The sequence below is a fragment of the Micropterus salmoides genome, unplaced genomic scaffold (assembly GCF_014851395.1).
Source record: "Micropterus salmoides isolate LMB-PRFRI ecotype aquatic unplaced genomic scaffold, ASM1485139v1 Ms_hic_scaffold_13, whole genome shotgun sequence".
Classification (NCBI taxonomy): domain Eukaryota; kingdom Metazoa; phylum Chordata; class Actinopteri; order Centrarchiformes; family Centrarchidae; genus Micropterus; species Micropterus salmoides.
In genome coordinates this window covers 32,335,918-32,358,439 of record NW_024040374.1, presented here as the reverse complement: position 1 = coordinate 32,358,439, position 22,522 = coordinate 32,335,918, and the positions used below count along the sequence as shown (strand labels likewise).

Here is a 22,522-nt window from a genome sequence, read left to right as displayed (position 1 = left end):
TTACCTTTCATTGTGCAGCCCTGTGCTGTAAAATGGCAAATAAATTAACCTTGAACTTTGAACCTTAAAAATCTACATTTACTCAAATATAAAACTAAAAAATCAGCCTCCCATACGACAGTCATAGTTAGCACAGTTTTATGTACCATGTTACATTGGTAATGCGCCTCTAACAATCTACCACAGTATTACAACACACTCACACATATTGATAGTTTTGTTGTCAAACACAGGCATTTGGTCCCTTAACTGGGCTATCTGGTAACATCGATCCTAAGACACCCTTTTCTGATGTGCAATTATATTAGTAGTTATTTTAGCAGCTTCTTAATATAGTATCCCATCAAGCTCTACGCCTGCTCCCAGCTAAGATCACTGGTTCTTCCCCTGGGCAAACATGACCTTGATATACAGTCTATACCCCATGTACTGCTCTCATTGCTGTTTGGACTACATCTACTTATTATCTCATGTTAAACTATTATATCTGCTGCTACTGATAGTCACAGACATGTACTATCATATAATCTGTTTTAATTGTGTTTCATAAAAAGACAAAACTCAAACGATGAGACAGAACTAATTAAAAACATCCATTTTATTTTCCTGCTACTGGACATTAGCGAGCAGACTTAGTTCTGACCTGGGATATCTTACCTCTTATACCTGATTGCTTTCCTCTCTTTCTGGTTCGATCACACTGCTTGTGGTGACCTTTTGGTCTGGTTTTCAGGACGGGAGATGCCCTGAGCAGTGATTGTCTCCAGGTCCGCTGCACTCAATCTGATACTTCTTTTTCCTGATGTTGATGAGTGTATTTCTGCCACAAGTAATCATAATCATACATGATTTCAATTATAAAGACAAAAAATTTACAAATAAAAACAAAAATGTTGGTAGCTTGTTATTAAATTAGTTAATCAAGTAACATACATGAACATCAGGAAGCAATGTAGGGAGAGCTGAAATTAAAGCTACAAGCAGCAATGAGCTGGCCCTCGCACCTCCGGCATGTTGGGGCGTGCCGCATCTGCAAGTCTTTGTCCCCCATGAGATCCAGCCTCTCCTATTCTCTCCTTCGCCCTAGTTTGCATGTTATCATACCTCTGTGTAATTGTTTGTTTGCTGATGATGTCCCTCTGAATTTTCATGCACTTTGGACACTGCACGGATTGAGTTAAATGTCACTTCCTGCGTCTGCTTCGTGTGGTCATGTTCCAGCAAATCAAATGATGATTGTCATACAAGGCTTACTTCCTGTTGCTTGTAGGTGGTGTACATCAAGTAAGTTTTTAAGGAATCAATATATTTACTAGCAGTTGGTTGACATGCATAAACATGTTAATACATTTTGAACATTGCATGAAGCAGTTAATTATCACCTACTGTGTCAACTATGTGATGCTAGTCCCTTCTGAAACACACTATTATCAGAAAGCATATCCTGATTTTATCTGGACTGCCTGAGACCCAGCCCATTGACTTATGTCCACCGTAGTGGACATTTGAGTTTCATCCCTCTCCTTTAAATCTTTTGTGCTAGTCTCTTAATTCCTGCTGTACTGTACAGAGGACATCCTGGGCTTTTCAATGATAACTTATTTGATTGGCTGGGAGGCCGGGAACCCCCTCCATCTTTCAATCCAAAATGGACGGCATAGGAACAAGCACATTTTATGGAAAGATAAGAGGTGAGTCAAATATTGTTTGTCTATGGTTTTGTTACTATGATAATCATATATTTTCTTGTTCATTAAGGTGTTAGGAATCATATATTTAGTTCTGATAGCAAATACATTATGTATCTTTTGAAAAATTTGCCATTTTATGAATGTCAACTATAGTGGACATCAGGACTATCTTCATGTAAATAATGACTCCACATTTTTATAGGAAACAGAACTGAAGCAGAAAGAATTCTTTACAAAATAGTCGAGGGAGATTCAGATTTAGAGTTGTCAGATGATGAGAGAGATGAGGATGAGTTTCAACCAGTGAGAGAAGACGGTGATGAAGATGATGCAGAAGGCTCAGTTGAAGGGACAGATGCAGACACAGAGTCAGACACAGACAGGGATGAGCAGGAAACTCGACGCCCCCTGTGGGCCAGGAGTAATATGTATGTTTGATGCAGTTCCACAATTTTAAATTTAGCTGCATTGAGTATATAAACTGTTTTTATTTATCATTTATTAATCTTTTTTTCCCTTCATATCAGATTTGCACCTGTGTTACCTGGGCTTCCTGTGTGTCAAGATGACCCTACAACACGTGCAGACTGGAGTCCAATTGAATACTTTTCACAGTAGATTGACAACAAGGTCCTTGAAGATTTGGCAACATACACAAATCAAAGAGAGCTGCAAAGCAGAGGAGTGTGTATGAACACTACGCCACAAGAAATAAAAATCTTCTTTGGCATTTCAGTCCACATGGCCTGCCTTGGCTATCCCAGAATTAAAATGTTTTGGGCCAAAAAAACTAAAGTGCCAGTCATAAGTAGCAAAATGTCTAGGGATAGATTCTTCAGGATAAGAAACTCCCTCAAGATTGTCAATGACCTGGCTGTAACAGAGGAAACAAAGAAGGCAGATATTCTTCGGAAAGTTAGGCCAATACTCGATCGTGTACGGCAAGGCTGTCTCAGCCTTGCAAAACCAGAGAGGGTCTGCATTGATGAGCAAATCATCCCATTCACAGGCCGTTGTCCAGTCAGGCAATATGTTCCCGGCAAGCCAAACCCTACTGGCCTAAAGGTCTTTGTCCTCGCATCCCCAAATGGTCTGATGCTTGATTTTGAAGTCTACCAAGGGAAGAATACCTTTACAGTCCAAAGGTTAGGAGTTGGAGCAGTTCTACGCATGGTTGAATCTGTTCCAAAAGGAAGCCACATATTCTTCGACAGGTACTTCACAACCATAGATCTATTGGATGCATTGCTGGCAAAGGGCCTTCCTGCAACTGGAACTATAATGAAGAACCGTGTCCCAAAGCTGTGCCAGCTGCCAGAAGACAAACAGTTGAAAAAAGAGGGGAGAGGAACATCAGTGTCAGTGGCCAGAAAGAGTCCTGAGCTGGCCATCACAAAATGGTTCGACAACAAACCAGTGCTCATGGCATCCACTGTACATGGGAAAGACCCAGAAGACATCTGTACCAGATGGTCCAAGAAAGAAAAGCACATGGTCCAGGTTAAAAGACCAGCAGTAATTAAGCAGTATAATGACAACATGGGTGGCGTGGATCTTTGTGATCGCATGCTTAGCTTCTATCGTATGTCAAGCAGGACCAAGAAATGGACATCGCGTGTGATCAGTCACTTCTTTGATGTTGCCATCACAAACTCCTGGATACAATACAAGTCTGACAGCAAAGCTCTGCACAGAGCATCCAAGAACACACATCAGTACCTGGACTTCAAATTAGTCCTAGCTGAAGAGCTGTTGGAGAGTCCGGAACTGGATAACAGCTGTGAAGAGAGTGAGGATGAGTATAAGCCACCATCTAAAATGAGGATCCCACAACCAAAGCCATCTGTGTGCAGACTAGGAGCCATGCACATGCCTGAGATGATGGATACCAAGCATGCAGAAATAAGGGCTGCAAGAGCAAGACGTACATGAGATGTACCAAATGCAAGATGTTCCTCTGCATTACCAAAAAGAGAAATTGCTTCCAGGACTATCACCACTAACAAAGAACATACTAAGAACAAAATGAAGAGTGAAGAAAAACTAGATTGGATTCAGTTTGACAGAAGAAATAAATCCCCAAAAAATCAGTTTCACATTAGTTCTATGTTCATTGTTCAAATAACTCAAGGATTAAAGGGGACCAATAGAAGGATTGAATAGTAAAGATATATTTGCAAAATGTAAGGAAAAGTGTTTAAGAATGATAAATGTGTCTATTTTATAATCAAAATGTCTGCATTCTTGTATAATAGTCAATTTACAGCCCAAAATGTATGTATTCTTAGTTAAAAAAACTCTATAATCTGGTAAAATTTGTATCTACCAAATGTGTCTGTTTTCGTACTCAAAATATCCTGTCGTCTACTACAGTGGACATGCTGTAAAATAAAAATAAAAAATATAAATAAAAATGAGTGAATTGTAGGATTTTTTTTAACCCTGAACAGGTATGGAATCACAAAAAAATCTGATTAGGAAAAAAAATATTTTCCTTGGTTCTCATCTTGTTCATTATTTTTAAAGTGGTCATAGTATGCTCATTTTCAGGTTCATAATTTTATTTAGGGGTTGTACCAGAAAAGGTTTATTTGGTTTCATTTTCTAAAAATGTCATACTGCACATTGCTGCAGCACCTCTTTTCACCCTGTGTGGTGAACGCTCCGTTTTAGCTACCAAGTGAAGCATCTCACTTCTATTCAATCTTTGTTGGGAGTTGCACATGCGCAGTACCTAGTTAAGGACTACTAGCCAATCAGAAGCAGAGTAGGGCGGGTTCTGACATGCCAGTAACTAGGGCTTCGGTTAAGTTGTACATGTTCCCGAACCAACTACGCAACCTAGACTGGAGCAAGAGTTTCAGTGGTAAGTTATTCATTTGTAACAAATTGATCTGTAATGTTTTAGCTGTGTACTGTACAGCATCACAGTAACAGCTTTATGTGCATTGACTGGAGGGTAGCTAAAGCAAGTGTTATACTTTCCGTGTTTGCGAGTACGCAGCATAAAGGCTGAACTACAAACGAGCTGTTTTCAGGCAGTTCAGAGCAGGGTTTTCTGTGGGAGATGGGAACTCCCTTTGGGCTGGACTTTGGGCTTTTTCACTTTGCAAACCTGTTACATGCTCAAAGGAAAGGGAAAAAGCCAAAAAGCATAATATGAACTCTGTTATGTGTATTTTGTCATTCATTTGGAATTTTATTTCATTTTTCCCTCTGTAAAGCGCATTGTACTTCGATTTCACATGTGCTCTATAAATAAAATGTATTATTGTTATTATTATTATCAGTAATAGTAGTAGTAGTCATTCTGTAGCTGTTCAAGTTTTAAGAAATACAAACTCAACTTATTTACTCTTTTTCTCCTGCCGCTTTCACCCTTTCATTAAGGTTTTTAGATTGCACTGCCCAAATTTGAACTACAGCTTTTTTTAAGTTTAGAGAGGATACATCTGCATCTCAAATTGCATACATCTAGCTGAAACGCATGGCAGGGCTACTTTGTTTTTTAAGGGGGTCACTATTGAGCCATTTTTCACACCCATGCCCCAGAACCACATCAGACAACAAAATACATAATATTTACCAATTCAATTATGGGTGCAAAGCTTCGGGAATTTTTAAGCATCCTAAAGGCTTACTTAAAAAGTTTTAATTTACCAGGAAATCAATCTGATTTCCTGTTGAGAAAAAAAAAATTCCCGTTGAGAGCCCTAATAAGAGATGTGACAACTGCTAATAATGTCTAAACTAAACTTTTTACAAACTGCTTCCCCCCAACACATTTTTAAACCACAAAATACTATGTAAAAGTTCCAAGATGTCCTCGAGTGGAGGATGTTGTGTGTGTGTGTGTGTGTGTGTGTGTGTGTGTGTGTGGGGCAGGGGGGGTTGTTTTACATATCTGTACCCAGGTGTCCATTGTCTCATAATTTGTCCATGTGTAACAACAATTACACAGATCCAAAATAAACTTTTATCTCATAGATGTAAATGGGAAGACGTCATATAGGAATAGGAATCTGACTGTTGGGAATAAAATGCTATCAGAATGTGTTTTGCATTCTTGTGTAAATGCAGCTGAAGGTGGAAGCCAAAGCCTGGGCCTCCTTTGCTGCATCTATCCATGCACAGTAAATACATCACATTCAGTGTAATGACGGAATGTCAGTGTCGCTGAAAAGCAAAAATCATTTGACATGTTTTAGCCATTGTGTGATGTTGTGAAGCAGCTGTGTAGACTGGGCTAAACAAGAAGCAGCCTCTCAGAGACTTACTGTGGCAGTGGCATTTGTCAGTGTGTTTCTGCTCTGGGGCATGTCACCAGGAAGCCGGAGACACTTCACAGGCAAGAGGCGCCCCCGCATTTTAATTTTAATTCTTGTTAGTCGAGCTTGCTTCAGACCTCGCGACCCAATTAGTAATTAGCCAGTCTTTTACGTCGAGACCTTTGCTGTGGTGTGTGATCCTTGCCTGATTTGTATGCAGTTTGTGCAGATGCTGATAAGAGCACCGGAATACATGTGCAGTTTTGTAAAATTAAATTTTATGATGATTTGCATGCAAGGACCGCTGCAGGGCTAGGGGAAATAACATAGCCTGTCTTCAAAAGGAGATCTGTACACCAAGCACAGCAAAATGTGTAGGACTGTGCTTTTTTGTGCAGGCAGGTAATTTGCTCCCTGACTAATCTGCAGAGATAGGGAGAAGTTCAGAAAAAGCACTTACACAAAGAACAAGCTTTTGCTTGGAGGCTTGTCAAAAACCTGAAGAAATTAACACCAAGGTGTAATAGCTGGAACAGACGAGGATCTGCACCAACCTCGGAGGCAAAGATAGGATATGTGAGCACATGTTTGCTTGTGAGTTCATTTGGATCAAGCTATTTTACCAGTATATACTGAATGTGTATGGATGTGTGTATATGTGTGTGTGCATGTGAGAGCACGTTTATCTGAATATAATTACTTTACTGGAGTGACGTGAGACAAATCAGAGGGAGTTAGTACACTGAAGTGTGTGTGTTTGTGTGTATCGGAGGAGGAGTGTAGGTGGAGGTTGGTTAAAACTGAAGTACTGTATAAACTACACTGGCAGTTATTAGCAGTCAAACTCCAACATGTTTTACACTTTTACAATAATCAGGGGACACAAACCAGTGATAGATTTAGTCCTACAAACATATTCTCAAAAGGTAGAGCTTTTGGAGACAGATTTGTCCTCCACTTAGTAAATGGTCAAACCGCCAGGTTGTAACCAAATCCCAATCTGTCCCTAACCTTAAGCAAGTGCTTTGAGTTGCCTAAACACGACCACAAAAACATAAATTGTGCTTTAGTTTACCGGAGCAGATGTTTTAATTAATCAAAGTAAATATGCAGATATCCTCAATCTGACATTTCTGTCATTATGTTGCCATAATGTAGGTCTCATTATTTTTTCCTACAAAGCATATGTAGCCCATGAAAAGTCTTAAGGGACCCTTTTAACATCAGCATGTTAACATTGTCATCATGAGGATGTTAGCTCAAAGCACCGCTCTGTCTATTTACAGCCTCACTGAGTTGCTAGTGTGGCTGAACACTCTTGGGCTTGTTGCATCTGTTAACCTCAGTAGCTAGAGGAGGAATACCAGCTCTCAACTGTGCATCAAACAACATTTTGCTTCTTGACAAGTAAGATGTAACATACGATTCAGGGCCACACTGAATATTCATTTCACTAACAAAGACCATGTTAATAAAAATATAGATTTGGAATTTTTATTGTATATTATGGATGGTGGAGAACTGAGATGATGTACGGATGCTTTCATGAGGGGATGTTGAAGGTGGAGGGATATGGGGATGAGAAAGATGAGTAATGGGGATGAAGGGTGAGGGATGTGGGGATGGAGTTGAAGGGTGAGGGATCAAAGGGTTGGGGTAGGATTCAGGGTCGTGGACGGATGGATGGAAGAGAATCGGGGGAACAGCCTGTGCGTTCTGAGTTCTGACTCAAAAAAGGGTCAGAAGCTGGGACTAAGCTGGAAGGAGAAATGAAAAAGCCAGTCAGCTATGAGTTTTGTGGCCCGGGATGTGGGAGGCTTGGATGATGGAGCTGTGCTGAAACCAGGGTAAGCCTCGAAATGAACTGCATTATGACTAGACAATGCAACCATGGTGTCTGCAAGAGCGTCTGTCTGATTAAATGGCGATGATCTTCTGGACCATTTGTGTCCTCCAAAATGGCTGCTATAATTCCCAGGTACATTTCACAGATAGTGGAGGAAGGAGTGAGGATGAGAATTCAACGGCTATTTGGCTGAGAACCACTTGCTGCGTAAGAAATGGGAGGAAACAATGGTTATTTGCCCTGATTCGCAGTCCTGGGTGTGGTCTGTATAACTGCTATTGAAGCGAGGGGAGCTGAGGTGGCCAGAGAAAATGGGATGGAAAGGTAGAGGCGAGGAAAGGATGCAGGGTTAGGGTTAGCATTAAGACAGGTTTGCCAAAAATCATCAGGGTTCTGCTTATAAAATCTTGTTTACTAACTTAAGTATAGTTAGACATGGGAAAATATCAAGTCCATGGGTTCCCAGAACATTCAGTATCCTTGGAAAGGAGAGAGCAGATAAATTAGCAAAATAAACATTAAAAAGGGAATTGTTGAAATCAATTTGGAATTATCAAAGTAGATTCAGGTCTTGGTGTCTTTAAAATAATGATGAAAATAAAAAATAAAATAAAAATAATAATAATAAGACAGGATTACAAGGACAACAAGACAGAATTAAATAACGGTGTAGCAATAAATCACAAAAGTTAACAACACTAAATTACAGTGCATAAAATAATTAGGGGTACTAGGTAGTTGGGGCGGTGGTCGCGAGTTCAAACCCCTGTTGCCCTGGACTTTCTGTGTGGAATTTGCATGTTCTCCCTGTGTCTGCGTAGGTTCTCTCTCCCACCGTCCAAAGACATGGTTGATTGGTGACCCTAAATTGTCTTTAGGTGTGAGCATGAATGGTTTGTCTATATGTGGCTGTTGTGGGGACAGCCCGGCTGACGGTGAGTGTCCTGGTTTCCTTTTTTTGCTTTATTTCTCCCATTGTTTTGCTCTGCCTGCCTCCCTGTGTTCTCCTCCTCTCTCTCCCCCTCCGCTCCTGAGCCCAGCCAACAACCCGCACCTGTCCCTCGTCAGTAACCTCCCCAGTCTGCCACACCTGCCAGTAATCAACCTCATCACAGCAAGTATTTCTACCCCGGTTCCCCTTCGAGGGAACTCGGACTGCGTCGGTGACGACACTATGGGAACGCCCCTGGGAGTGGCAGGGCTTAACTATGAATGAAACTACTCCAATCCTATTGGTGTTACTAGAACGGTAGTGTGTGACGGCGTAACCGGAGGGGGTATATAAGCACGCCGGCACATAGAACACATTAGCTTCTTTCTATTCAGCAGGCACTCTGGCTATGTTTGGAAGCTCCATTATCCTACCTGACATCGAGACGAAGCAGCAGATCATGTCAAAGCGATTTTGACAGTGTGTCTTCCCATGTGAGCGTTTCATCACGGAGGGTGATACCCATGGGATGTGCGTCTCATGCCTGAGGATGTCGCATGCTCAGGCGGCTCTCGAGGGGGCTGCCTGCGACCATTGCGAGGCCCTGCCTCTGAGGGTGCTGAAGTGTCGAGTGGCTCTCTTCCTAGAGGATGGTCGGATGCGCTCCCCTTGTGGCACAGGCTCCGCGGTCGCTGAGGCGTCACGGCGGCTCCGATCCTGGGATCACAACGCGAGATTGCCGAGGGTGCTGGAACGGCTGAGGCCTTTTTCCGGTCCTCGTCTGCGGAATCCTCCTCCCCTCGTCCCGGATCGGGAGCCCGTTTCTCGGTTTCTCCCACTCGAGGGGCGAGTCCGGAAAGGCTGACACGATCTGGCTCTGAGGAGCTAGATGTGCTTAGCATGGAGGAAACGGAATGTCATCAGCCCTCGCCAGAATACGAGGAGTTGTTGGAAGTGGTGACACGGGCCGTGGCCAAGCTACACATTGATTGGCCACAGGCGGTGGTGCATCGGTAGGCTAGATGTGCGGTTTCTGCAACACCGAGCGCCACCCCCGCGTCGGCCCCTACCATTGTTTCCGGATCTACACAACGAGTTGTTGGAATCAGACAGCACGGCTATGGAGCAATGCCACCTCTCTCCTAACCTCGCCTCATCCCCCCGGACGCCGGCGCTCCCCACCAAGCCGTGTCGGATGACGTCCAATTTGGTGGGCAAGGCCTACATGGCAGCGGGTCGAGCTGGTGCCAGCCTACATACGATGGCTGTCTTGTAGGCATACCAGGCCGATCTCCTTTGGTACTGTGACGTAGGGGGAAGTCCCTCTGAGGAGGACCTGACGGAGCTCCGTAGAGCGACGGACTTGGCTCTCCGTGTGACCAAGGAAATGGCCCGTTCCATCGGCCGATCCATGGTGGCTTTGGTGGCTACGGAGCGCCATCTGTGGCTCAACCTATCGAGCATCATAAAGTGGAATGTGTTCACCACCTGGTGCAGAGAACGGGCGGTGGACCCAGTTGTGTCTCTTCACCACCTGGTGCAGAGAACGGGCGGTGGACCCAGTTACCTGCTCGGTAATTGTGATACTGGAGTTCCTCCAGCACCGTTTCTCCGCTGGCCTCTCCCCGTCCACGCTCAAAGTAAATGTGGCTGCCATTGCAGCATTACATGCCCCTCTGAGTGATGGGCCCTTGGGGAGGCTTCCGCTGGTCGTGCGTTTCCGGAGGATGAGACCCGTGACTCGTTCCAGGGTTCCCACCTGGGACCTGGCAGTGGTTCTCGAAGCGCTGGCTGAGGCCCCCTTCGAACCCCTGGAGTTGGCTGAGGCCAAGCACCTGACCCTTAAGATGACCTTTCTCCTCGCTATCACCTCTCTGAGGAGGGTGGGAGATCTCCAGGCACTTTCGATGTCTCCCTGATGCCTGGAATTTGCCCCGGGGAGGGTCAGGTTAGGGTCCAGGTTATGTCCCTAAGGTTCCGGCCAGACTGGCAGGGTCCACGGTGCTGCAGGCGTTTCATCCCCCACCTCATGTGACAGCGGAGGACGGGAGACTTCATATGCTCTGCCCTGTCAGAGCATTGAGTATTTACACTCTTCCCGGTGGAGGAAAGCAGACCAGTTGCTGGTGTGTTTCGGGTCCCCCAAGGCTGGGCTCCCCGCTTCTAAACACACCATCAGCAACTGGATCGTTCAGACTATTTCCCTGGCCTATCAGGTGCGCAGTTTGCCTTCACCTATGGCCGTAAGGGCGCACTCTACTTGAGGCATGGCGGCTTCTAGGGCCCTCCTCGCAGGGGCGTCACTTCAGGATTTGTGTGATGCGGCTGGCTGGGCCACCCCTTACACTTTTATCCGGTTTTACAGTCTGGACCTGCCTTCTGCACCCGGCACCCGTGCGCTCTCCTCCTAGTCGTGCCGTCAGGTTCCATAGTCCCATAGTGTCGTCACCGACGCAGTTCGAGTTCCCTCGAAGGGGAACGTCTCGGGTTACGTATGTAACCCTTGTTCCCCTCGAAGGGGAACGAGACACTGCGTCGGTCCACCACACCTCACCCCGCCTGTAGTGCCTTGCTTCATAGAAAGGGCTAATGTGTCCTATGTGCCGGCGTGCTTATGTACCCCCTCCGGTTACGCCGTCACACACTACCGTTCTAGTAACACCAATAGGATTGGAGTAGTTTCATTCATAGTTCAGCCCTGCCACGCCCAGGGGCGTTCCCATAGTGTCGTCACCGATGCAGTGTCTCGTTCCCCTTCTCGGGGAACAAGGGTTACATACGTAACCCGAGACGTTCTCCATACCATCTTCGCTTGATCGTCCTTGCCCCCAACCTGGTGCCAACCTCTCAAGCTCTGGTTTAAGTGATCTCTGTTTTATTCCCCGTGTTAACTCTGTCTCTCTGCTTTCCCTCCCAGGTTCACTCACCCTCGTCCTCCGTTCAGTCGGCTGGGCTCATCCTCCGGTCCTCTCCTATCGGGCTTCCTCCACGGCGCTCTCCCGGCTCCCCCCGCTCCTCGCCTCACCGCCTGTGCCTCGCCTGCTCCTCGGTCCTCCATGTCCACGTCCCCCGGCGTCCACCTCACCTCCATCTCCTCTTCCCTAGCCCCCTCTGTAAACCCTCAATAAACCTCCTTCCCTCTGAGCGTTGCGTTTGGGTATGTTCTGTCCAGCCTCATAACAGTGGCCCTGCGATGGCGACCTGTCCAGGGTGTACCCCGCCTTTTGTAGTCTGTGATGATATTTACAGAAACCCAGCAGTTCCCACCAAGAGCAAGAACTAGGCGACAGAGGCAAGGAAAAACTTCCTTTTAAGAGGCAGAAACCTCGAGCAGAACCGTGGCTCAGGGTGGGCGGCCATCTGCCTCGACCGGATCGGGGTAAGAAAAAGAGAGAGAGAGAGAGCGGGGAGGGAGGCAGCCTACACAATATATGCACAGAAGTACAGACAGTAAAGGTAATGTAGCTATAGACTGAATGAAAAATGGTACAGAAATTTATAATAGTATTAATGATAATAATTGTAATGTTAATTATTATAATAACAATATTAACGATAGGACTAGTAACAATAATGGTAGCAGAGGGTGTCGAGAAGGAACACAGGGGGCAGCAGGTGACTCGCAACCACAGATCCAGACTCCACAGCTCCAGAGCCAGAAACACCTGCAGAAAGTGATAGGAGAGGGACGAGAAAGCACAAGACTATGGGAAAGGGAAGAAGTCGAGTAACATGCATTAAGTTAGTGACATGCATTAATGGGATGAGGTTACATACAGAGGGAGACAAAGAAGAGGAGAGAGGAGCTCAGTGCATCATGGGAAATCCCCGGCAGTCTAGACCTATAGCAGCATAACTAAGGGATGGTTCAGGACTCACCTGAGCCAGACCTAACTATAAGCTTTAACAAAGAGGAAAGTCTTAAGTCTACTTTTAAATGTGGAGATGGTGTCTGCCTCCTGAACCCAAACTGTCCCAGAACAATAACTTCAGTTTTATCTGAATGTAACAATTACAGGTCATCCAGGTTTTAACATCCTGAAGGCACATTTGAAGTTTAGCTAACTGATGAGTTTCATCTGGCTTGATTGATAGATATAATTGAAAATCATCTGCATAACAATGAAAGCTCATGGAGTGTTTCCTGATAATATTGTCTAAAGGAAGCATATATAAAGTGAAAAGGATTGGTCTGAGCACAGATCCTTGTGGAAGTCATGGAACACCATGACTAACTTTGGCATGCATGGAGGACTCATCGTTAACATGTACAAACTGAAATCGATATGATAAATAGGACTTAAACCAGCTTAGAGCGGTTCCTTTAATGCCAATGAATCGTTCCAGTCTCTGTAATAGGATCTGATGGTCAATGGTATCAAATGCAGTACTAACATCTAATAAAACCAGTACAGAGACAAGTCCTTTGTCTGATGCAATAAGGAGGTCTTTAGTAATTTTCACCAGTGCAATCTCTGTGCTATGATGAGCTCTAAACTATTGCTATGTAGAAAGTCACAGCTGTTTGGCAACTGCTTTCTCAAGGATCTTAGGTTAGATATAGGTCTATAGTTTGCTAAAACCCCTGGTTCAAGGTTAGGCTTTTTCAGAAGAGGTTTAATTACAGCTACTTTAAAGTACTGTGGTACATAACCTGTTGATAAAGACAGATTGATCATATCTAGTAAAGAAGGTCTGACTAAGGGTAAAACTTCTTTAAGCAGCCTAGTTGGGATGGGGTCTAAGAGGCAGGTTGATGGTTTAGGTGAAGAAATTATTGAAGTTAGTTGGTAGAAGATTGGAAGATTGAAGATTGAGGGAAGCAAAGCAGTCAAAACATATATCTGGTTTTACAGCAGTTTCTAAGGTTCCTAAGTTTAGAGATAAGTCGGTGCCAGTTGAGGGCAGGTCTTGGTGAATTATGTTTCTAATAGTTAGAATTTTATCATTAAAGAAGCTCATGAAGAGAGCTATTGTGAATACTTGGCTCAATAGAGCTGTGGCTCTCTGTCAGCTTGGCTACAGTGCTGAAAAGAAACCTGGGGTTGTTCCTATTTTCCTCTATTAATGACGAGTAGTACACTGCTCTGGCATTATGGAGGGCCTTCCCATAAGTTTTAAGACTCCAAAGAACGCCAATTTCTCTCAAGTTTCTGCGATATTTGCTTTAATTTGCGAGTTTCAGTATTATACCATGGAGCTAACTGTCTTTGTTTTATTATTTTCTTTTTTAGAGGGGCAACAGAGTCAAGTGTCATTCACAGCTAGCCTGCAGCACTATCAACAAGATGATCGATTTGGGAGGGACTGAAATTAGCATCCTCTGTTACTTTGAGACTTGATAATGAATTTAGAGCTGAAGAAATCGCATCCTTAAATTTTGCCACAGCACTATCAGACAAAGGAATTTTTGCCTAATGGCGTGTAGCTGTCAGGGAAAATAATTCCTTCCCAAAGAATACGGAGTCAAATAGATGTGTTGAATCATTTCTTTATGTAACGTGGCCACGGAGAGAACGCACGGTTCCTCTTCCGAACTCAGAATTTCCTCTCCTTAAGTACAGAACAAGTACAAAGCAAACAACAGCCAACAAATTGTAGATGAAGGAAAACAAATGGCAGAGTATTAGCATACACTCAAAAAACTCTTCCTGAGCTAAGAAAGGAAATGCAAATGTATGTGGCATCAGATGTTTTGCTGTCTCTTGATTGGTCTATGTTAAAACTCTCACCTACATGCCAGCAGATGTAAATCAGCCTTTGAGTAGAAAACAATGCTAATTTTTCACAAGTTAGTAACAGTGAAATTCTAAAATTGAGCTACTTATAATGTATTTCTCACATAGCTCAGCAATACAAACTCAAAAGTTATCAAACAGTGGTCAGATAAAAAGGGATTCTGTGGGAACACTATTAAATGTTCAATTTCAATACCATATATCAGGACAAGATCGAGTGTGTGGTTAAAACAGTGAGTTGGTTTATGAACACTTTGAGAGAAGCCAACTGAATCTAACAGAGAGATAAACGCAGTACTAAGGCTATCATTCCCAAAGTCCACATGAATATTAAAATCCCCTACAATAATAACTTTGTCCGTTTTAAGGACTAAAGTTGACAAAAACTCTGCAAATTGAGATAAGAATTCAGAGTACGGGCCAGGTACTCGGTACACTATAACAAAAAGAATTGGTTGCAGTGATTTCCAGCTTGGGTGTGAAAGACTGAAGGCTTTCAAATGAGTTATAGTTTAGTTTAGGTTTAGAGCTGATTAGTAGGTTATAGTCGAAGATAGCTGCAACTCCACCTCCTCGGCCTGTGCCTTGAGGAATATAAGTATTAATATGACTAGGAGGGGTGGATTCATGGCTAACATATTCTCCATCACGCAGCCAGGTTTCAGTAAGACAAAATAAATAAATATCATAATCTGATATTAATTCATTTACTAGTACACCTTTAGAGGAGAGAGATCTGATGATTAAGTCCACATTTAATTCTTCATTCTATTCTTTTTCCCTATTGCACTTGTGGTTTTAATTTTCATGAGGTTTTTATGCACAGCTCCTCTTCTGTTTACCTTTGATTTAAATAATTTCGATGGTCGGGGGGCAGACACCGTCACTATAGGATTTTCACTAGGTAACTCCTGAAATGGCTGTGATTAGAAAGTTCTAAGTTGGCTTTGTCTGTCATTTGAGTGTCTGGATCTTGATCAGATTGGAGAGGAGCATCTGGATAGGGGTGACATCCCTCGAACACCGAAGATGGGATCTTTCGCTGTGGAGCAGCTGGAAGGCGAAGGCCCGGCTACATTCGAGTTGTCAGAGGATGAAAGCCGAGCGACCCATGGGATATGGATTGTTGAGCACTACCGAGGGTGCTAACAAAGTTGGATTTTAGGAGATGGAGAGGGCTCTGTGCATTCAGCCATACCGCTCTGGGCGTGCCCAATCTCGTCAGATTTTGGAAGCTAAGCAAAGTAGAGCCTGGATAGTACTTGGATGGGAGACTGCCTGGAAATTCCAGGTTCTGTAAGATTGGAGAGACTGTGGTTCCGGTGGTAGAGCGGGTTTCCTGTTAATTGGAAGGTCAGCGGCTCCTCCAGGCTGTGTGTCGAAGTCTCCTTGGGCAAGATACTGAACCCTGAATTGCCCCTGGTGGCTGTTCCACCAGTGTGTGAATGTTAGTTTCTGTTTGAGCACTTAGGCTCAGTGTGTGAATGATAAATACAGATGTAGTGTAAAAGTGCTTTGAGTGGTTGAAAAGTCTAGAAAGGCGCTATACAGAGCAATTACATTTAGGAGTTGGCTGAATTTCTACAAACTGATAGCTATCTGAAGGACTGAGAAGAAGATCCTGGTCCATGGTTTAAGGTAAGCATGTTCTGTGCAAGTCTCTCGCTGGTCATGTGAAAACTAAGTCAGAGGGGAAGGGAGTGGATAAGGTCTGCTTTAATAGCCCTTTGTTCCTGAAAGTAGTTCCAAAATTTCATGTATGTCCTTAATTTTGGCTTCATCCTGATATTTTCAACCCATTATTCTTCAAACTTGATAAAAATCTCTTTGATGGAGTTACATTACAAAATATCAGCTTAAAGGTTGTACAAAGCACTAGAGCCTGTAGTAACCTGTTTACTTGCTTTCATTTGCCTCAACATTTGCCTGTTTTTATGTAATGACTCTGTCACAATTTAACTCTTATTAAGTTCCACTAAAAGGCTGGTAAACACACTGATATTTCATACCGCATCCATGTCTATGCTGAGGTCCGAACAGGAGTGCTCTGTAGCTCCAGAAATATGCATCTATAAGCATTATTATCTGAGCAGAGAGCAAGCCGTCACTTTCTCTTAAATGGATCTATGATACATTATTAATAACCTGACAAACCACTGGGTGGCCTGAAGCAACACATCAAAATCTGTGCTTAGCCAAACACAAAACACAAAAAGAGTGAAGCTGGGTAGAAGTGTGTGTGTGTGTGTGTGTGTGTGTGTGTGTGTGTGTGTGTGTAAGACCTTGTATTGTATGTAGGCTACATTGTGGGGACAGAAAGAGTTCAAAAGCTAGTCTGCCCACAAATTAAAGACTGGAGGAATGCACATCCAAGAAACTGTCGGTGGATCAAACAGAAGACATCATGGCAGAATGTCAAATCTGCACACTGTTCTTTGCTCCCACTAGGATTAATTAATGATAGATTATTAGTATGAGGGTTAGGGTTAGGCGTGTGGTGGTTCTAATTAGTATGTGGGTGTACAGTATGTGTGTGGATACTGAGGAGAGAGGGCACAGACAATCTGCAAGTCTTAGCAGTATAGCCTCTTGAGCTGGTTGAGCTACACAATATAGAGTAAAATTAAAAACACATTCTGCAAGGTATACTTTTTTTTGTGCAGATCAGTTGGATGGACCACTGCCACAATATGCAGAGGTAACGCTTTACTTGCAGTGGAAGAATGGAAGAGGTGCTACCTACCGCAGTTACCAAACTGTAACAAAATGTTCCTTTTTTAGGGGAAAGTGAGCATTATCTAAAGTCCTGATGCCAAGTGTACTACGGCTTTCTGTGTCCTCTGAATAATTCTGGGATAGCACACATTTCCAAAATGTAACACACTGATCCATGGATGTGTTAAGGCAATGCGGTAACACTTTACAATATGGTTCACACAATTGTGAGTAGTTACTAAGAAATGAGTGAGCAATAAATCAACCTGATAATTGATCAGTCATTAATAAATAGTTCCTGAAAAACTCCAAATGACAAAGGACTTTATAGTAGATCATGATGAATTACTAGAGACCAGACTGGGAGATATTATGTTGATCACTCATCAGGTAATCAACACACTGACCACTTCTTAACGAGTCATACAGCACACAACTAGCAAAAACTCATTAATTAATCTCTTACAATCAGTGAGGAAGGTTTTTAAGGTAAAAAGGTTTATTGTAAACTTCAGGAGGAAGATGGTGGGTGGAGATGTGCTGAGGTGATGGAGAATGGCATGGACACGCGTGGCTGGAAACCATCCTGAGCATAGCTGGCAAGCAAGTGAGCTGAGAAGGCTAAGTAGGCAGGCAGACCAGAGAGTAGTGATCCTGAAGGCACAAGGAGAAATGGTTAGACAAAGACCTAAGACTCAAGACCAACTGTAGGAGAAACATTGATCTGATGATGAGTGGATGGAAGATGGGAGTACATACTGTAGAGTAGATGAGCTGATGGCTGGCAGGTGTGTCCGTCGGAGTAGGTGAGTTGATTATTGCAGGAGGGAGCTGAGAGAACGCCAGCAAAGAAAACATTTGATATCATGTAAACCTTAGCAAGTTGTCAATAAGAAAACAACCTGACATGCATAACTTAAGTTTAACGTTATAGTTATATTTTTGCTGTCAGGGACAGAGCAGTTAATATTCCTCCTTGTCCACCACTGAGACTGCCTGATTAAATAAAACATTTTAAATAAAAGACCAGCTGTGGTGACCATTCTAGAACTTTGCATTATGGGACACAATATGTGAAGTAGATTGGCCCGATGCAGATTTTGCTTTTGTTTGCATGCTACATGCTACATTTAGACCAAATCAGTATGTACTACTAGCATAGTAGGCTGTTTTGAATACAGCCAGAGACTGACAGGAAAGGAGACACAGGGGGGAGGGAAGAGAACAGGCAAAAATAGTGATGACACAGTTGAGGCTGTGACAATCTTTTATGCGCCATCAAGTAAAGTGATACATCAAACTGACTAGATACTGACAGGTCCCTCCTTACGACATGGTTATGACAAGTAACTACTGCCCATGCTGACTGCTGACTGGAGGAGAAACAGAAACGGAAACAACATTAGCATCAATATTGACCAATGAAATGATGAAATGAAACTTCACAAATAGAAGAGCATTTCTCCGCACTGAGCCAACAAGCGATTCTATTTACACACAATATGTGAAATACGTTTGTAATTTAAAAAACACAATCTCAAACAGCAGTGATAATATTTGTAATTTTTATAGTGGATGGGCAGACATTTCATGATATGGTGGAATACATTTACATTTACTCATTTGGCAGATGCTTTTATCCAAAGCGACTTACATTTGAGGAACAACATACAAGCATCAACAGAGCATCAACTACAGATCTACAACTGACAATACATACTAGCAGCAATAAATACTAGTAAGAGCTCACAGTACATATCACATCAATGGGGTAGATACCTAGGGAAGGAAGAGTAAGAGTTAACAAAAAGTGCAATCAAAACAAAAAGTGCAATCTATACAAGATCATTGTAGGGGATAGAAGAAGAAGAGCACAAGAAGTGCATGTTAGAGGTTAGGAGTTAGAGGTGCTATAAGAGGAAGTGTTCTCAGAAGAGATGAGTTTTCAAGAGCTTCTTGAAGTTAGAGAGGGACGCCCCTGCTCTGATGGCGTGTGGTAGCTCGTTCCACCATCGTGGTGTCACAGATGAGAACAGCCGGGACTGAGATTGCTTTGTGTGAAGGGACGGCAGAGCCAGGCAGCGTTCGTTGGAGGAGCATAGCGGCCGAGAAGGAACGTACGTTTGTAATATGGAGTTTAGGTAGATGGGTGCAGACCCAGTAGTCACTCTGTATGCAAGCATTAGTGACTTGAATTTGATTCTGGAGGCCACGGGAGCCAGTGGAGGTCACTGAGTAATGGAGTGACATGAGTCCTTTTGGGCTGATCAGAAACCAGACGCAATGCTGCGTTCTGAACCATTTGTAGGGGTTTTACCGCACAAGCTGGAAGACCTGCTAGGAGGGCATTGCAATAGTCGATGCGAGAGATAACCATGGCCTGTACCAGAAGCTGGGTGGCGTACTGAGTGAGGTAGGGCCTGATTTTCTTTATGTTGTATAGAGCAAAGCAGCATGACTGAGAGACAGTAGCAACATGGTCTGAAAAGGACAGCTGGTCATTAATCATGACACACAAGTTTCTCACCACCTTGGTTGGAGTGATGGTTGCGGAGTCAATTTGTAATTTGATGTTATGGAGGATAGATTGCTTGGCTGGAATGACCAAGAGTTCAGTCTTAGAGAGGTTTAGTTGAAGGTGGCAAGCCTTCATCCATGCAGATATGTCTGATAGACAGTGCGTGATCCGCGCCGAGACAGTGGGATCGCCTGGCGGGAAGGATAGGTAGAGTTGTGTGTCATCTGCGTAGCAGTGGTAAGAGAAGCCGTGCGAGCGAATGATCGGCCCCAGTGATGTGGTGTAAATTGAGAAGAGAAGGGGCCCAAGCACTGAGCCTTGGGGCACCCCTGTGGAGAGGCAGTGGGAGGAGGATAATTGTTCTTGCCACAAAACATTGTAGGAACGCCCCGAGAGGTAGGATTTGAACCACAGGAGTGCTTTACTCGAGATGCCCATTGCTGAGAGAGCGGATAGCAGGATCCTGTGGTTGACTGTGTCAAAGGCAGCTGATAGGTCAAGCAGGATAAGAACCGAGGATTGGGCTGCAGCTTTTGCTGACCTTAGGGCTTCTGTTACAGACAGAAGAGCCGTTTCAGTAGAGTGGGCACTCTTAAAACCAGACTGATATGGATCTAGGAGGTCATTCCCTGAGAGGAATTCTGAGACCTGTTTGAATACTGCCCGTTCAATAGTTTTGGATAAAAAAGGTAGAAGAGACACTGGTCAATAGTTCTCAACTTGAGTTGGGTCAAGTGAGGGCTTTTTGAGCAAGGGTGTAACCTGAGCCCTTTTGAAAGTGGTCGGGAAGGTTCCTGAAGCCAGAGAAGTATTTATCACATGAGTGATTGTCGGGACCACAGTAGGAGATATGGCTTGGAGGAGATTCGTAGGAATCGGGTCCAGTGGGCATGTAGTTGGACGGCTACGGGTCAAGAGTTCTGATACTTCGCTCTCTGTGAGAGGAGTAAACGAGGAGAGTGAAGAACCACTGACCTGGGAGGGCAGAGGAAAAGATGTAGTAGGACTGCTACAATGGTTGAGTTTGAGTGTTTCAAAGAATTGGCTGGTTATAGCCTCCACTTTGCCTGTGAAGAAGGCAGCAAAGGTATCAGCAGACAAGTTTGTGGGTGGTGGAGGTGGAGGAGGATTTAGTAGCGCTTTAAAAGTGGAAAATAATTTTCTTGAGTCAGTGGCACTGCTCATTCTAGAAATCAAGAAACTCTAGAAGAACATCGGGGAGAGGGACAGAAAAATCAACAGGGTTGGCAAGCATGGGACGCATATTTTATCATTAATCAGAATCAGATTATTTATATCACATATATAATTTATATAACTTATTATAGATAAGCAGTATGACACTTCCACAAACTTTTTTTCTGATGTGAGAGGTCGTGTCCAACATTTCCCAGCTTTGGACATTTGATGGGCACACTAGGTAGTGTCAGCATGATGCAGTTCTCAATTTCTCTTCTTTGCCTACAGGCTAAACCATTTTACAACTGAGCAAACACTTGCACCTGATTGAACAAAGCATTCACTTTGGGCTGTTAGCTCTCGGATATCAAACTGGTTTCTCTTATATTACAAATAGTTCACTGAAATGCTGAATCAGTCTACATTTTACAACAACAGTTCGAAAACAGTTTAAAGAGTTTCCAAAATGCAGGGAATCACATGGGACACCCCTGATTTAGTGGCCTAGATCTCAACATTATGTAAATGAGGAGCGGGCAACGCCCCATCTCTCAATACGCACAGCGGCGCTAAGCATGCATTGCATGGATGCTAACATATGTTCAGAAAGTGGTCGTGGTGGATGGTAAGCGTACAAAGTTTACATAATTGAGACCAGACACAGGTTAATGTCCTACCTCCTGTCTGTGGTTAGTTTTTAGGCAAGAGAACCCCAACAGTTTGGTTAAGGTTAGGGTAGAAATGTAGTCACAGTCACAGTCAAAACACACACACACACACACAGTGAAGCAGAGAGAGATGTTGGTTGTCTTAGACCACAGAAATATGAAATATATATAGTCAGGCTGTTAGTGACATCTGCTGGTTGACAGAAGCACATCCATCTCTCTGTGTCAGACCTATAATGAATCAGCCATTTATTCATTTATTTCAATTAATGATCCGTTGAGCTTTTGTCAAAGGTAGCTTTTTTCATTTAAGGACCGTCTCAAAACTAAAGCATGAGGACTTGGAAATTGTACTTGCGCTGATATTGTCCCGAATTGACTATTGCTATTCTTTGTTCTTGTAGGCTTGTCAGCTTGTCATTATTATCATGTTTGCAGCTTGTTCAGAATGTGGCTTCTAGATTGCTGACTGGTACAAAGAAGACGGACCACATCTCTCTGACAGTGGCCTCTCTTCACTGGTTACAGCTTAAATATAGAGTCAATTTAAAGGTACTTTTAATTGTTTTTAAGGCCTTGCACAGATTATATCAGATATTTTTTAAAGATCTGAATAGTCTGTTGTTTTTTCTTGTTGTTGATTTGATTGCATTACTTTAGACTGCACTTTGTTCAAAAGTGGTTGTTTTTAAGTGGGCTTTATAAATACATTATTTTGACTTGAATTAAATTTCTGCTGTCTGTCTGATTTTTAAAGAAGTGTCACCTAGAATCAGTTATTTATTAATTAACCAGAGACCAACAGCCAACTCTAAAAGAGAATGACCTGTATACACTGGTTATACTAGTGAATGTAAAATCAACCAAGGAAAAACAATACTAACGATTATAACAGTAATAATATCAATAGTAATAATGATACTTATGCTACTACTGTTTTAACTGATCACATCCACACAGTTTTGTCC

General features: G+C 43.2%; 1 protein-coding gene and 1 pseudogene across 1 annotated transcript in view; both read left to right on the top strand.

Moving 5' to 3' along the window:
* LOC119901268 (G2/M phase-specific E3 ubiquitin-protein ligase-like) overlaps positions 1–22,522 on the top strand; it is a 175,634-nt gene that overhangs the window by 122,070 nt on the left and 31,042 nt on the right. The gene's annotated exons all lie outside the window — the stretch shown is intronic.
* On the top strand, positions 15,659–15,777 carry LOC119901418 (annotated as a pseudogene).